This window comes from Rhinolophus sinicus, linkage group LG05 (genome assembly GCF_036562045.2).
Source record: "Rhinolophus sinicus isolate RSC01 linkage group LG05, ASM3656204v1, whole genome shotgun sequence".
Classification (NCBI taxonomy): domain Eukaryota; kingdom Metazoa; phylum Chordata; class Mammalia; order Chiroptera; family Rhinolophidae; genus Rhinolophus; species Rhinolophus sinicus.
In genome coordinates, this window is record NC_133755.1 from 43,882,212 (window position 1) to 43,896,587 (window position 14,376).

General features: G+C 41.4%; 1 long non-coding RNA gene and 1 pseudogene across 2 annotated transcripts in view; both read left to right on the forward strand.

The window, feature by feature from the left end:
- The window catches only part of LOC141571833 (uncharacterized), a 152,363-nt gene that overhangs the window by 47,754 nt on the left and 90,233 nt on the right, over window positions 1-14,376 (forward strand). Inside the window, exon 1 of one of the 2 annotated variants that reach the window (XR_012496891.1) lies at window positions 11,988-12,402. The exons of the other annotated variant lie outside the window; for it this stretch is intronic. This is a non-coding gene — a long non-coding RNA (uncharacterized LOC141571833). Of the gene's footprint in view, window positions 1-11,987; window positions 12,403-14,376 lie in introns of those variants that run through there. 2 annotated transcript variants of the gene reach the window in all.
- LOC109437713 (small ribosomal subunit protein uS13) lies at window positions 9,199-9,671 on the forward strand (annotated as a pseudogene).

The following is a 14,376-nucleotide window of genomic DNA, read 5'->3' on the forward strand; positions in this document are numbered from 1 at the left end:
ACCCATCACTTCTTGAATCAGAAGCATCATATCTGGGCTTCTTCAAGAAAGATGCTGGCTGCGTCTCTCATACATATCTGATTGACTGCAAGTGCTGCTCAACATGGATTAAACTTGACAACACCGTGAGTGAACCCTAGTGTAAACTACAGACTTTTGGTAATTATGGTGAGTCTATGCAGGTTTGTCAATTATAACAAATATACCATTCTCGTGGGAGATATTGATAATTGGGGAGGCTGTACATAACTCGGGGCAGGAGGTGTATGGAAATTCTCTGTACTTTTTCATTTTTCTGTGAATCTAAAACTGCTCTAAAAAATTTGTCTTAGATGAGGGTAAGGGGGATCGAATATATGGTGATGGAAGGAGAACTGACTCTGGGTGATGAACACACAATGGGATTTATAGATGATGTAATACAGAATTGTACACCTGAAATCTATGTAATTTTACTAACAATTATCACCCCAATAAATTTAATAAAATTAAATTTAAAATAAATAAATAAATAAATAAATAAATAAATAAATAAGAAAAAAAAATTGTCTTAATTTAAAGGAAAAAAAAATTTTGTTTGAGTGTCCTGGTGCCTGGTTTGACAGGAAAGGGTTTCATAGAATATGGCCAAGATAAGGCTGAGTTCTGGAGGCCTCTCTGCAGATAGGCACGAATCCCACCCAGCCTCACCCCTCCACTGGATAATAGGACTCAAGCTCCAGCACTCCCCTTCCCATCTTTTGTGAGCTGTGTCTGACTGGACGGCCACTTTTCTCACCTACCTGAAGTCTATGTCTGCAGAATATTCTAACCACTCAAGAAAGGCGGGAACAATGGGTGATTCAAGGCCAACTAAAGTTTCAACCCAGCTTCCTACCACCTTACCTGTTACCATATCTATAATTATCACCTGCTGGGACAGAGGTGGGCGGAAGGGGCTTGGCTAGGAGGATTATTTCCTGTTACTGCCTCAGAGAGGCTGCTATGGCTGTTGCTGACCGCTTTGCTTTGGGCAGAGAAGAAAGCCAAATATACCTGAGCCATGTATTAGTGAAATGACCCGGTGAGGATCTTCAGGCCACCTCGGGGCCCTGAGTTTGGAAACAAGAGGTACGCTTTGTGGAGTGAGGATTGGAAATTTCTTCATAGCCAGAAAAATTGCCACTCTAAAGGAAGACTGGAAATCACCTTTGGGCCTGAACCTCTCTTTGTTCCTGCCTTTCTTGAGGGGATGGAATGTTCTGCAGCACCGACCTCAGGTAGGTGAGAAAAGCGGCCATCTAGTCAGACACAGAGCTTGTGAAAGCCAGACAAGAAGGGGAGAACTGAAGCTCCTGAGTCTTATTATCCACCGAGGGATGGAGTGGGATTTGTGTCTACCTGCAGATTGTCCCTCCAAAAGTCAGCCTTATCTTAAGCATAGTCTCTGAAAACCCTTTCTGTGAACCAGACACCAGTGCACTCAACTTTCAACAAACATCATCACCTTTGCTTAATAAAGGCCCAGGGGAAAGCCAGGGCAAGTGTTCCCACTTTGAAGTACTTCATAAACGACGTGGCATGTTCCATACATGAGGGTGACATGAATAGCCCACTGTCACCTGAGTCATTTTTTCCAGGTGTGGTAAGGGGGAAAGCAGCCAGTTGGTGTCATGGAAAAAGCCCTGGATTTGAGTCTCGGTCAGGAGCTGGCTAACCACACCAACTGCCGCTGCTGGCAGCCCAACCTCCATGCATCACCGTTTCTCACCTGTGATGTGGGAGGAGAGGGGAGTGATCTATGCCTGGTATTTCTCACCCAGAATGCATGCACTCATAGATGTGAAAGCACTTGAAAAAACCACATGCGATTGATTTGACAGGAAGGCTGTATAGGAGTATATACACTGGACTTAGTGTTTAATAACTGAGGTTGGATCTGAGCTACTTCTTGGTCATGTAAATTTAGGCAAGTTACTTAATGTCTTAAGGCCTCAGTTTCCTCACCTGTGAAAATGGGTATGATCACTTGGACCTAACTACTCAAGAGGTGGATTAAATAAGATGGAAGTGCTGTTATTTGATACTGTCCAGAGTAAGGGCCTCTTATTTGGATTGATGGGTCAGGACACATCTTGGCCTCCATAAGCCCATCCTCTCTCAAGGCAAGAGAGCATCTGCTGGTTGCCCTGGAACTGGATCAACAGCTCACTTCCTACAGGGGCTTTTCTGCTTGTGAACAGTTTCAGTTTCCCCTCTCAAACTCACCCCAAGGCTGGAAGTGTGGGGGGAGTGCACAGCTTTCTCAAACAGGAGCCCTCTGGCATTGTTTGCCATACCTCTTCTTGTTTTGTGAAATAGAAAAGAGAGCCTGGTTACACAGCTCACTGATTTTTCTGCTTCCTTTCTATGACTCATTTTTGTGAGTATTTCAGTTGCCTGGGCTGTCTTCAGCCAGGACCTGAGGGGGTCTGGGCATCTCTGTAACAGTGGAATTCATTCACTGGGTGTCCTTCATGAAGAGTGGAGACCATCTGTCTCCCCTCTGCCTTTCCTTACAGGTAACTGGCACTGGCTGAAATTTCTCCACGGGTGATCTATGCCTCTGTATCTGGGTCCCATTTTCAATGCAAAAGACCTGGTTGTTGCCACAGTCTTCAGAAATAAAGTCAGGGACCAGCCTGGGAGGACTTTGTAACTTCCCAAGGATTGCTATTTTTACCATCCCATGTTTTCTGTAATCATTAACTATGAGACTCATAAAATAAAAATGGCCTGTGTATTTATCTATAGGGCAACCAAAACGGAGAAGGTCTTGAACCCAATTCTCTCTATACATGCAGGTTTCCTTGAGAGATTGGTGGGGCAGCTAGTTGCCTGATGAGAAGGAGGTAGGCCTAGTCCTTGGGCGGCAAGGAAGCAGGAAGGCCTGGAGTCCTGATAGGGGACCAGGAGGGCCTCTAAGACTGACCAGTAGGGAAATATGTGGGTGAGTCCCTCACCTCTGCCAGTTAGGGACTTACAAAGAATAGGGAGCAACTACCATGCTTATGTAATTCTTGTAGGATTGGTCCCTAAGATTAGTTTGAGAGATTCTTTAGTGATCATAGAGCTATCAAAACTGATGCCTCACATTAAGTCTGGGAGGTGGTGCTGTTACATCATCCCTATTTGACAGGTAGGGAAACCAAGGATCAAGAACTTAGGTTAGGAATCTCAGATTCAGGTAACTTTTTTCTTTAATTGAAATGTAGTTGACATACAATATTATAAAACTTGCTGCATGCCAGGTGCCCTGCTAGGTGCTTTCCCAAGGACTGTCTCCTATAATTCTCACAAGATCTTGGTGGGGTAGGTTCTAGTATCTCCATTTCACAGATGAGGCTCATGAGGTCCTGTGATACTGTGATTTAGAATAAGAAATATGTATTTGATCTTAGTGTGGGTTTCTGGCACAGAGCTCCTAAATCCCTTGCAGTTTCCTGTGAACAGACCCATGCAGGTGTCTCTTGTTATGTTAAAAGGTGACTTTTGGACTGCCCTGAGGATGGGGGCTTGTTGCTATGAGAACCAAACAGGTGATTAGAGGGTTGGAAATTTCAGTCCCCTCCACCCCCCCAAACACAAACACACTTCTAGAAAAGGAAGAGGGGCTGGAGGTTGAATCAGTTGCCAAAATGGCCAATGATTTAATCAATTGTGCCTATGTAATGAAGCCATTTAAAAAAAAATTATGGGGTTCAGAGAGCTTCTGGGTTGGTGAACATGTGGAGCTTTGGGGAGAGTGGCATGTTTGGAGGGGCTCTCTGTGCCCTCTCTGTCCCCATACTTTGCCCTATGCATCTCTTCCATCTGGCTGTTCCTGAGTTATATTAGTATATAATAAACTGATGAACTAGTAAGTGAAATGTTTTTCAGAGTTCTGTGAGCCACTCTAGCAAATTAAACCCAATCTGGTGGGGGAGGGGAAGGGGAGTGATGTTGGAACCTCTAATCTATAGCCTGTTGGTGAGAAGCACAGGTTACAACCTGGATTTGCAGCTGGCATCTGAAGTGGGGGAAGGGTAAGTCTTGTGGGACCACCTGTGGGATACGACGCTATCTCCAGGTTGCTAATGTCAGAATTGAGTTGAATTGTAGGACATGGAGAATTGATGTTGATGTGGGGAAATCCCCCTCCTACGCACACTGGACTTGATGACCAGAATCATTTAGTTCCCTAGTGCCAGCCCAGGGGGTATGTGGCTAGTCTCAGCTGAAATGACATGCTTTCCTACCACTTCCTCTGGGAACTGCCAAGATCTTAGTGAAAAATAAACAGCATGGTGTAAGAACACTGGACAGGGAGTCAGAAGTCTTACTCCTCTCCCCCAACCCACAAAAAAAAGAAAAAAGAAAATAAAGATGTCTTTGAGTTCTGCCACTAAGCCTGTCACCTGAGATGAATCACTGAGCCACTCCAAGCCTCAGTTTCCTCACCTGTAAAATAAAGGTAAGAATCACGACCATCACACAGGGTTTTTTCAAGAGACCCAATGTGGTAATGTAATACAGAGCATTTTGTAAACTGTAAAGAATCATCATCATTCATTAAGCAAATTAGGCCTGGGAGTGGAATGAGGTGGTGGAAAATAGGACCCTATAGTCACTTGCAAATCTAATGTTTGGAGGCAAAATTTAGAGATAATAACAGTATCTCTCTGTTCTCCTGTCTCTTAACCACTCTGCTCCCCGCCCCCCCCAACCGTGGAACCTCAGTGTGTGGTATGGCTGCAGATGAAGGCTGCCCCTGTAGGCACAATACTCAGGGAGTCTCCTTCCTGATACCTTCTACCCTGGCTCAGTGGGCATGTGTGTTACAGGAAAGCCTTACTTATGTAAGATCAAATGGAAATGATTAAATACCTGGCAATTGTTTCTCTGCTGGCCCATCACTAATCCTTTAATTGAAAAGGAGGGGGTCCTTAATGAAATGGCTGTAATATCTTCTCAGTCTCTGCCATTGTGCTCAATGTAGATACTTCTTAGCTGATCTCTCTGGAAGAAGGGGGAGCTCCTCCCTCAAACAGGAGATGTGCTCCAGTCCTCAGGCCAAAGAAACACACCTTCCCTCTGCAGCTCCTCACCCCTATGGGGACTCCTAGATGGCAGGGCCCAAGGACTAAGGGATGTATAGCCAGGTTATCCCATGGAAGCTGTCTAGGGAAGCACTGGATCATGGATAGTTGGCACTACTGGCTGGTGAGTGATAGAGCACGTTTAAAATTGTGCTTACCTTTGATTAACTTCTTTTTGTGTCACTTGACCACTGATACATTTTTGTAACATGGCTTTCTCTTATCACAATTTATTAATTCATTGCAAAATTATATACATAAGAACATCTGTGAAAATATCTCTCAACCCGAGATATAAAATATTAATAACTTACATTTACCTATGTTTTTCCCCACCCCTTTACTTTCATTTTGTATTTACAATTTTCTTTCATTTTAAAATTAGTTTAATGCTATGCAGAATTACTGTTTAATTAATGTTAAATTATATTTAATGAATGTAATGTTTAATTAATATTTTAGCTGTTTTTAAACTTTATAAGAAAGGTACTAATTATATGTCTTTTATATCATTCAGCACATATAATAGAATTGTATTGTAGGAACTATGCTGCATGCAGTTGTAGTTCCTAGTTTTCATTACTGTGTAATCCCACTGTGTGAATATACCAGTTTATTTATCCATTTACTTGTCAGTGGGCATTTTGGATATTTTTTAATTTTTTAAAATCTATTTTTGTTATTATGTATGAAACTGCTAAGAATATTCTTCTATGTGTATCCTGATATACATGTCATATTATGAGAATGTGAACATATAATTTTATAATATAGTTAATATGGTCAAATTTATCAATCTTTCTTTCCTCTTTTTGGTTGGTGCTTCTTTGCACTGTAATAAAAAAACATTTTATTAAGGAAAAACCTTTCTCTAGTGCAAGAGAGATAGTCACCTTTCTTTTCTACCAAATTAAACATAAGAGGACATGCTTTGATACTGTCCTTAATCCACTTAGAGTTGATTCATGTGTGTGGTGTTAGATCGGGATTCTGTTTCATTTTTACCCATATGTATGTTTTTCTAGCTCAGTTATTGAAAAGTTCCTCTTTTCCCCACTAATATAACATAGTTATTAATATTGTATTTCATGTTGTTTCAAAGGAGAAAAAAAATTTTCATTGTTTCAAAGGAGAAAAAAAATTTTCACTCATAGTATTAATAAAGCATTATGTTGACATATTACTGTTAAAACATTATGTCAGCATACTACCTTTAAAAAAAACTGTTGAAAAGTTGTCACTTCTGGAAAATCGATTCCCTACTGGCTAGGCTTCCAATCCTATTCCTTCTCTGCTTCCCGCACAGCATTAGGCAAGCATCTGATTGGTCCATCAGAGGCTGGAGCCAGAGGGAGGTTCTGCTATTGGTCAGCAGGGGACTCACAGGTTCATCTAGACTAAAGTCAGAGATAACTTCAAGGGCCTGAGGGAACCAGGTCTGAGGATGCTAGTCTGGGGATGGGCTAGCTTAGAATCAATCTCAGCAAAAGGACACTGTTATGGGTTGAGTTGAATTGTGTTCCCCTAGCCTCTTAATCTGTGTATATGATCTTATTTGGAAATAGGGTCTTTGCAGATATAATCAAGTTAAGATGAGGTCATATTGGATTAAGGTGGGCCTTAATTCAATGTCTGATGTCCTTATAAGAAGAGGGAAATTTGAGCAAACACATAGGGGAGAAGGCCATGTGAAGATGAAGTTAGAGATTGGAGTGATGCATCTATATAAGAACTGCCAAAGATTGCTAGCAACCATGAAAATCTGGGAAGAGGTAAGAAAGGATCCTCCCCTAGAAGGTATGGCCCTGCTTCCTCCGTGATTTCTGACTTTTAGCCTCCAGAACTATGAGATAATACACTTCCGTTGTTATCATCATATAAAAACCTTATGCAACTAGAGAAGGACAGCAAACATTTTCAACCCCCAGAGCCCCTGGGGGAGGTAGAGAAACAGAATCTGGCTGCCTTTGGGGAACAAGGAGGAAACTTTTTTTCCCACTGCTGGAAATAAGCAAAGATCCATTGGTTCTGGGGTAGGAGTCAAAGTAAAATCCATCTTCCCCTGGGGAGGCAGGAGTAGGGGAACCTCTTGGACTGAGGATCCTGCACCAATATACGGCAGAAGCCTGCTAAGCCTGAGAGAGGGGCTCTTTTATATCCAAATCTGTGTGGGGGAAGAAACTTTACCCCTCAAGTTTCCCTCAGCTGGTCTAATAATTAAATCTACATGAAACAGATTAATAAGAGAAAATAACCAAATTTGATTGCATATGTACATGTGAGAACCGCACATGTTAGCAAACTCAGGTTCAGTGCCACTTGCCACCTGAAGAGTCCAAAACATGAGAGTGACAAAGGTTGGTGAGGAGAAAAGGCATCTTTTATTCTCGATGGGATGCCAGCAGCTAGGGAAGATGGCAGACTCTGTCTAAAAACCCACCTTCCCCGAGCCAAAATGATTAAGGGGTTTTATAGGTAGGTAAATGGGAAAGAACAAAGGACAGCAGCAGGCCTCAGGGCTGACAGCTGAGAAGTCGTCCCCTGGTGTCTTCTGAGGCCTCAGGTCTGTCTTAATGTTATGTTAAATCTTTCTGTCTACAGCCAGTAAGAGATCAGGACAAACTGCTGGGGAGTTGAGATCACAAGTCCTGATACCTGGGCGCCTGAAGATTAGGATGTTAATTATTAAGGTATGAGTAGCCTTGAGAAAGGGAACAAACGGAGTTAATCAGTGAGGGGAGAAACAAAGAGAAAACAGCTGAATATCAGGATAAATCACACTGTAAACAAGCTAAGTTTAATTACATTGATCTACCGAGTTTCACCCTTACACATATACATGAGAAAGTCAGAGACATGAGTGGTTCAGAGACAGAAGGTTAAAACGAGGTATATGTGGCATTCTGAGCTAACGATGAGGTAAGTTACCTTAAGGCTTCAGATGGGATGGAAAGGCATTCACAGGACACTGAGAAGTGTAGATGTTCAGTAATTAGAAGTTTGGCCTGCCCTGTAGATAGGTCATAGAAAGTTACTTCTGGTGATAACTCTTATTATGGGCAAGGACCCTAATTTTTTTTTTATATAGTTTTATTTATTTATTTATTTATTTTTTAAGATTTTATTGTGGAAGGGTAACAGGACTTTATTGGGGAACAGTGTGTACTTCTAAGACTTTTTTCCAAGTCAAGTTGTTGTCCTTTCAGTCTTAGTTGTGAAGGGCGCAGCTCAGCTCCAGGTCCAGTTGCCATTACTAGTTGCAGGGGGCACAGCCCACCATCCCACTATCCCTTGCGGGAGTTGAACCGGCAACCTTGTGGTTGAGAGGACGCGCTCAACCAACTGAGCCATCCGGGAGCTCAGTGGCATCTCAGCTCAAGGTGCCATGTTCAGTTTTAGTTGCAGGGGGCGCTGCCCACCATCCCTTGTGGGACTCGAGGAATTGAACCGGCAACCTTGTGGTTGAGAGCCCACTGGCCCATGTGGGAATCGAACCAGCAGCTTTCGGAGTTAGGAGCATGGAGCTCTAACTGCCTGAGCCACTGAGCCGGCCCCCTAATTTAAATTCTTTAAGAAAGATGTAAAAGTTTCTTGTGAGCTCACAGGGTCTTGATTGCCTGTAGCTCAGGATAATTCACATACAAAACAGCACATCTTTGGGAGGCCTAGACTCCTTCACCTGCGCAGATAAAAGGCAGAGTTTGGCTGCCATGGGATGGGGGAAAGGAAGAAACTCTGAGAAGGCCTCACTCCCAAGGCTCAGGCTCACAGGTTCTGACTAAGACTGAGGCTGGACCAGAGGAACCAAGAATGCCCTCAGACTCTACCATGAGCCTAACATTGAGTAACAGAACAACAGCAGTTTACATCGGGGCAAAAGGCAAGAGCATGGAGAGAGACCCCCTCTATCAAGCAGGTGTTCAAAGCTTAGGAACACTGAGAAAGCATTTTAACACCTCCAGCACCTCAGCTCCCACACTAAGCACAAAATAATAGCAGCTTACCACTGAACGAATCAAAACCTGTGGCGCACTGAAGAAATAATAGCAATAGCAAGCTCTTTTCCATTGGAGGCCTACACTCCAGCCCTGGGGCTGCTGCCATGTCTGTAGTGATTCCTGAGAAGTTCCAGAACATTTTGTGAGTATTCAACACCAATATTGATGGGCGGCAGAAAATAGCCTTTGTCATCACTGCAATTAAGGGTGTGGGGAAAAGATATGCTCATGTGGTGTTGAGGAAAGCAGACATCACCCTCACCAAGAGGGCAGGAAAGCAGACATCGCCCTCACCAAGTGAACAAGAGGTGGAGCGTGTGATCACCATTACGCAGAATCCACGCCAGCACAAGATCCCAGACTGGTTCTTGAGCAGACAGAAAGACGTGAAGGGTGGAAAATATAACCACGTCCTGGTCAGTGGTCTGGACAACAAACTCCATGAAGACCTGGAGCAACTGAAGAAAAGTCGGGCCCACAGAGGGATGTGCCTTTTCTGGGGACTTTGTGTTGGGGCCAGCACACCAAGACCACCAACCACCAAGGCTGCAATGTGGGTATGTCCAAGGAGAAATAAATCTGTAGGTCTTGTCTGTTCATAATTAGTTTATACACCTTAAAAAATAAAAAATAAAAAAGAACGAATAGCAACAGCAAAACCTCAACTCAGAACACTCTGACCAGATTGATTTTTACCTCCCTTCTGGTCTCCCCCCAATAATGGCTTGACAGAAGAAAAGATGTACCTATTTCTGGGATTAAGTTATACTTACTATTGTTCTACACATGGTCTTCTGCATTCAATCAAAACTTAGAAGACATTAAAAAAAAAAAAGACGAAAGAAAAGGAGATCCATTGTCAAGAGATAATCAACAGAACAAAACTCAGTTATGGCCTAGATATTGGAACTGTCAGTACCTACAGTAAAATAAATTAAGATTAATATTTTCAAAGATCTAGTGGAAAGGTGGGCAACATATATAAACATGAGGCTTTTAGCAACGAAATGGAAAATATCAAAAAGAATCAAAAAGAAATGCTACAAATAAAACAGTATCAGAGATAATGAATTCCTTTGACAGGTTTATCAGTAGACCGGAGGCATCTGAGGACAAAATAGTGATCTTGAAGATAGATTAAATTATCCGCAATGAAACACAAAGAGAATAAAGAGTGAAAAAAACAGCATCATAGAGTTGCAGGACCATATCAAGCAGTTTAGTATATGCAAATTATTGGAATCCAGAGGAAAACAGATCATGGTTCCAGACTTTGTGAGTGGTTCTGGGAGACCTACTGTCCTCAGTCCTCAGGAGGTTTAATGGGAGAGCTGATTTCTTCTTACCTGTGAGGCTAGGAGAACACTAGCCTTTGTATTTGAAAAGAACAGGGATATAAAATCTATTTCTTAGTGCCCGCACCTGGTGCCTGGACGGAGGACACAACTTGCTGATGGGTATATTACTAAGCTTATGGGGAAGAGACTGTGGGTCTGTCACCACCTAAAGAAATTTAGCCAGCTGGACCTAAGGCCTAAAGGTGACTAGAGCCATGTAAACAAATGAAAGTATGACACATAGAGAGACCCAGCAATCAGGCAGAATGAAAACTAGAAGAACACTCTGAGTGAAGCATAACTGCTGGAGAATACATGTAATAATTTGAACAAAAAATTAATATTAGCTATATTAGTAGGCTTTTGCTGTAATAACAACAATCCCAGAATTTCAATGGCTTATGAAAACAAAGGTTTATGCTTCAATCATATTAGGTCTCCTTCATGAGTTGGCTTTGGCTCTGCTCCATGCCTTTTCCATTTTGAACTCAAGCTAAAAGAACAGCCCCCTATTTGGAATGTTTCAGCTCATGGAAGGGAAAAAAAAAAAGACAGAACCACATGAAGACTCTTAAAACGACTTTTCAGAAGTGACCTATGTGGCTTCTACTCACATTTCACTGGCTAAAGCAAGTCACCTTCCAAGCACGATGTCAGTGGGGTAGAAATGTACAAGCATTCTGCAGAGAGGAGCAGTTAATAATTGGGAACAGTGATACAGTCTACCCCAAGAGCATTTAAGAAGACTTAACTTCATCATTAAAATGTTCTTTCTGGAACTAAACACATAATTTTCTAATTAAAAGCTCAGTAGATTAATTCAAAGAGTGCATGGGCAAAATGAAAAAATGAATTAACAGCTTGGAAGATCACGTTAAAGAAACTCTCAAACCTTGGCATAGTACTACAAAGAGATGAGGGAAAACAAAAACTGTGTTTCTATCAAAGTTTACATATATTAACATACTTAATTCTTACTAAAACCTGTATGTTAGCTACTATTATTTTCTAACTCATATTGCAGCTGAAGAAACTGAGGCCCAGGAAGGTTAAGGAAATATTCCAAGGTCACACAGCTATGGCAGAGCTGATATTCAGTCCCAGGTTGTCTGGTTTCAGTGGCTGTGCTGTTAAGTACTGTTTTTAACCACATTTTCTGCTTCTTAATGGACATGCTATTCTGCCACAATAAAAGATCCAGGACACCTAACCTGAAAAATAGGAATTCAAGAAGGAGAAAAGAAATTGTTGGAGGAGATGTAGGAATTAAATAAATGATAAAAGAAAATGCCTCTGAGTTTAAGAAAGACTTGCAATTTAAAAGAGCTCACTGAGGGAGATGGCTGGTAAGCTCAGTTGGTTAGAGCATGGTGCTAATAACACCAAGATTGCCAGTTCGATCCCCACCTGGGCCACTGTGAAAAAATATATAAACAAATAAAAGGGCTCACTGAATTTCAGGTTGGGATTGAGAAAAAAAGCACACTAGATTGTAATATCCTGTAAAATCCTTTAATTCCCAGGACAAAGAGAAATTTCTACAAGCTTCCAGACAAAAAGAACAAATAACTTATAAAGGCTGTCATCAGGCTTTTCATGTGCAGCACTGGAAGCTAGAAGACTGTGAATAACATCTAATGACAACTGAAGAAAAGGACCTTGACCTAAGAATTTTACAGCCCTGCCTGACAAGTCTTACCCATCATGTTACCCACATACTGTGTTTTCCCGAAAATAAGACCTAACTGGGAAATAAACCCTAGCATGATTTTTCAGGATGACATCCCCTGAACATAAGCCCTAATGCATCTTTTGGAGCAAAACTTAATATAAGACCCGGTCTTATTTTCAGGAAACATGGTACTCTATTTGAGGAATTTATTCAGGAGAAGAGCCTCTTCCCAAGCAACAAATGAATCAAAGCAAAAATCTCAGGACAGGGGAAGACGGAGAATGGCGGAAAGAGTAATGGTAAGAAATAAGCCTAGTATACATTTATTTACCTAAATCTAATTGAATAATGATAGAGCAACTAAGAATTTATCCTGTAAGTTTGGATTTACAATTACGGTGGGAGATTCAAAAACACTCCTTTATAATCAGACAGATCTAGCAGGGGAAAAAAAAAGTAAACTTCTAGAGGAATGGACTATTTCATTAACAAACTCAATTACAGTAATGTAATTGGGTACCCTATGAATAAAGAAAGTGAATGAGAATAGGACCAGTTCTTTGTGGGTAGAATGGGACCCCCACCATTTCAGGGACACCAAATGCCTCTGTCTGAAAACATTCTTCTCCTGTCTGCTCATTGACCTTTAAATCAAGATGAGAAACATCCTATGCAATATATCAAAGTTGAATTATGGTACCAGATAAAATTATAGATGGAAATGAAGCTTGTGTATCATTCATTATCATGTGTAATCAACAAATGATTTAATATCCTCTTGCAAAAAAAAAAAAAGCTAAGAAATTAGTCCTTTGTTTTGAAGCTTTGTTCTCTGCTCAAAGATCTCTTAGGTCTTAAAAACGTCTTTATTTTAAACCATGGCAATCACTTCTCCTCAGCAGAAGGTTGCTTATTAGATTCTATCATGAGAAGAGCTTTGATAAGGAATACATAGGGCAGAGCATGAATTCAAGGAAAGGGTGCAGGAGGGGTAAGAGATGTGGGAAAAGACCCAGAAGATATTCAGGGGTTATTTTTCACCTCAAGCCTGTCTGGTCTGCTTCACAGGGTGGGGTACCAACTTGCAGCCTTCTCTCCCCCTCCTCTTTTCCTGTTCTTTCCCCTCATCTCTCTACACCTACATTTAAATTATAGTATCATGGATGATGGGACAAAGCATTCGTTTTTTTTTTTCAGCCTAATTCCTGAGACAAGCAGCTACTACTCATGGAATTTCTCAAGCTCAGAGCATAGTGAAGTGGGACTTTTAGTCCTGAAAAAAAATCTGAGTTTTAATTGAGGAGCTCCCCCGGCAAGCAATCTCCTTGACTTTTGAAAATATGACCCTTATCTGGAGCAGCTCTTGGGAGACCTTGTTGAACTTGAGTCATTTCAGAACCCACTGTAGGGTTATTTCTCATTTCTGTTTTTCAATTACACAGCAGAAGATTAATTTAGAATATAAGAGCTTTTATCCATTAGAGAACGCATTCGTTAAATGTAAGTGGCTATATTTTACAGAGAAAACCAAATATGGCATTGGTTTTCTTATGTTAGTTTCCTCTTGTTATTATTGATATGCAAGGAACATAAGCCTGAGGCCTCAGAGTTCTCTCAGGTGTCTCAAACCTCTGGCTCCAAATTTATCTTGTCCCATGGCTCCTCTGCTCTGCCGTAACATTAAATAGCTTCAGTTTTCAGGCAGCTATACCTATTTCTAGCTTCTTCCCCTACCACATTTGTATGTATTACAAGAATGACCTCACTATGGGTGTCAGAATTTTTCCATTATAAAAATTGCTCAATTTGGGTATGTCTACACACATACCTTTTTTTTCCAGATATCTACTATAAAATATAAAACCATTTTGTTAGGCATTTTGTATGCATTTTCTCTAGTCTTACATAACCATGTACAAATGAACTCAAAAAGAGTCTGAAGGCTTTGTCTAAAAATAAATGATAAATATTTGTTCAAGAATCTTAGGGTTTTCAAGCCAGAAACACAACTAGGCAATACTCAGAGTGTTCTGAAGAAGAGAAGCTAAGTAAAAAGATGTTCTTAAGAAGAATCAGTCCTATATTCTTAGTCCTAGGATTGGTCCAGGACGGTTATCAGTCAGATGTCAGGTGGTCTGGAGGATGCGAGCAAGGAGGCCTGGTCACACCCAGTGGCCTGGATAATGGATGTCAGGTGGATTTTAGATAGTCTGGGTATGTGAGTCCTTCAGGGATAATTAGAGGGTTATCTAGAGGGCTGGTATTCGTCTGGG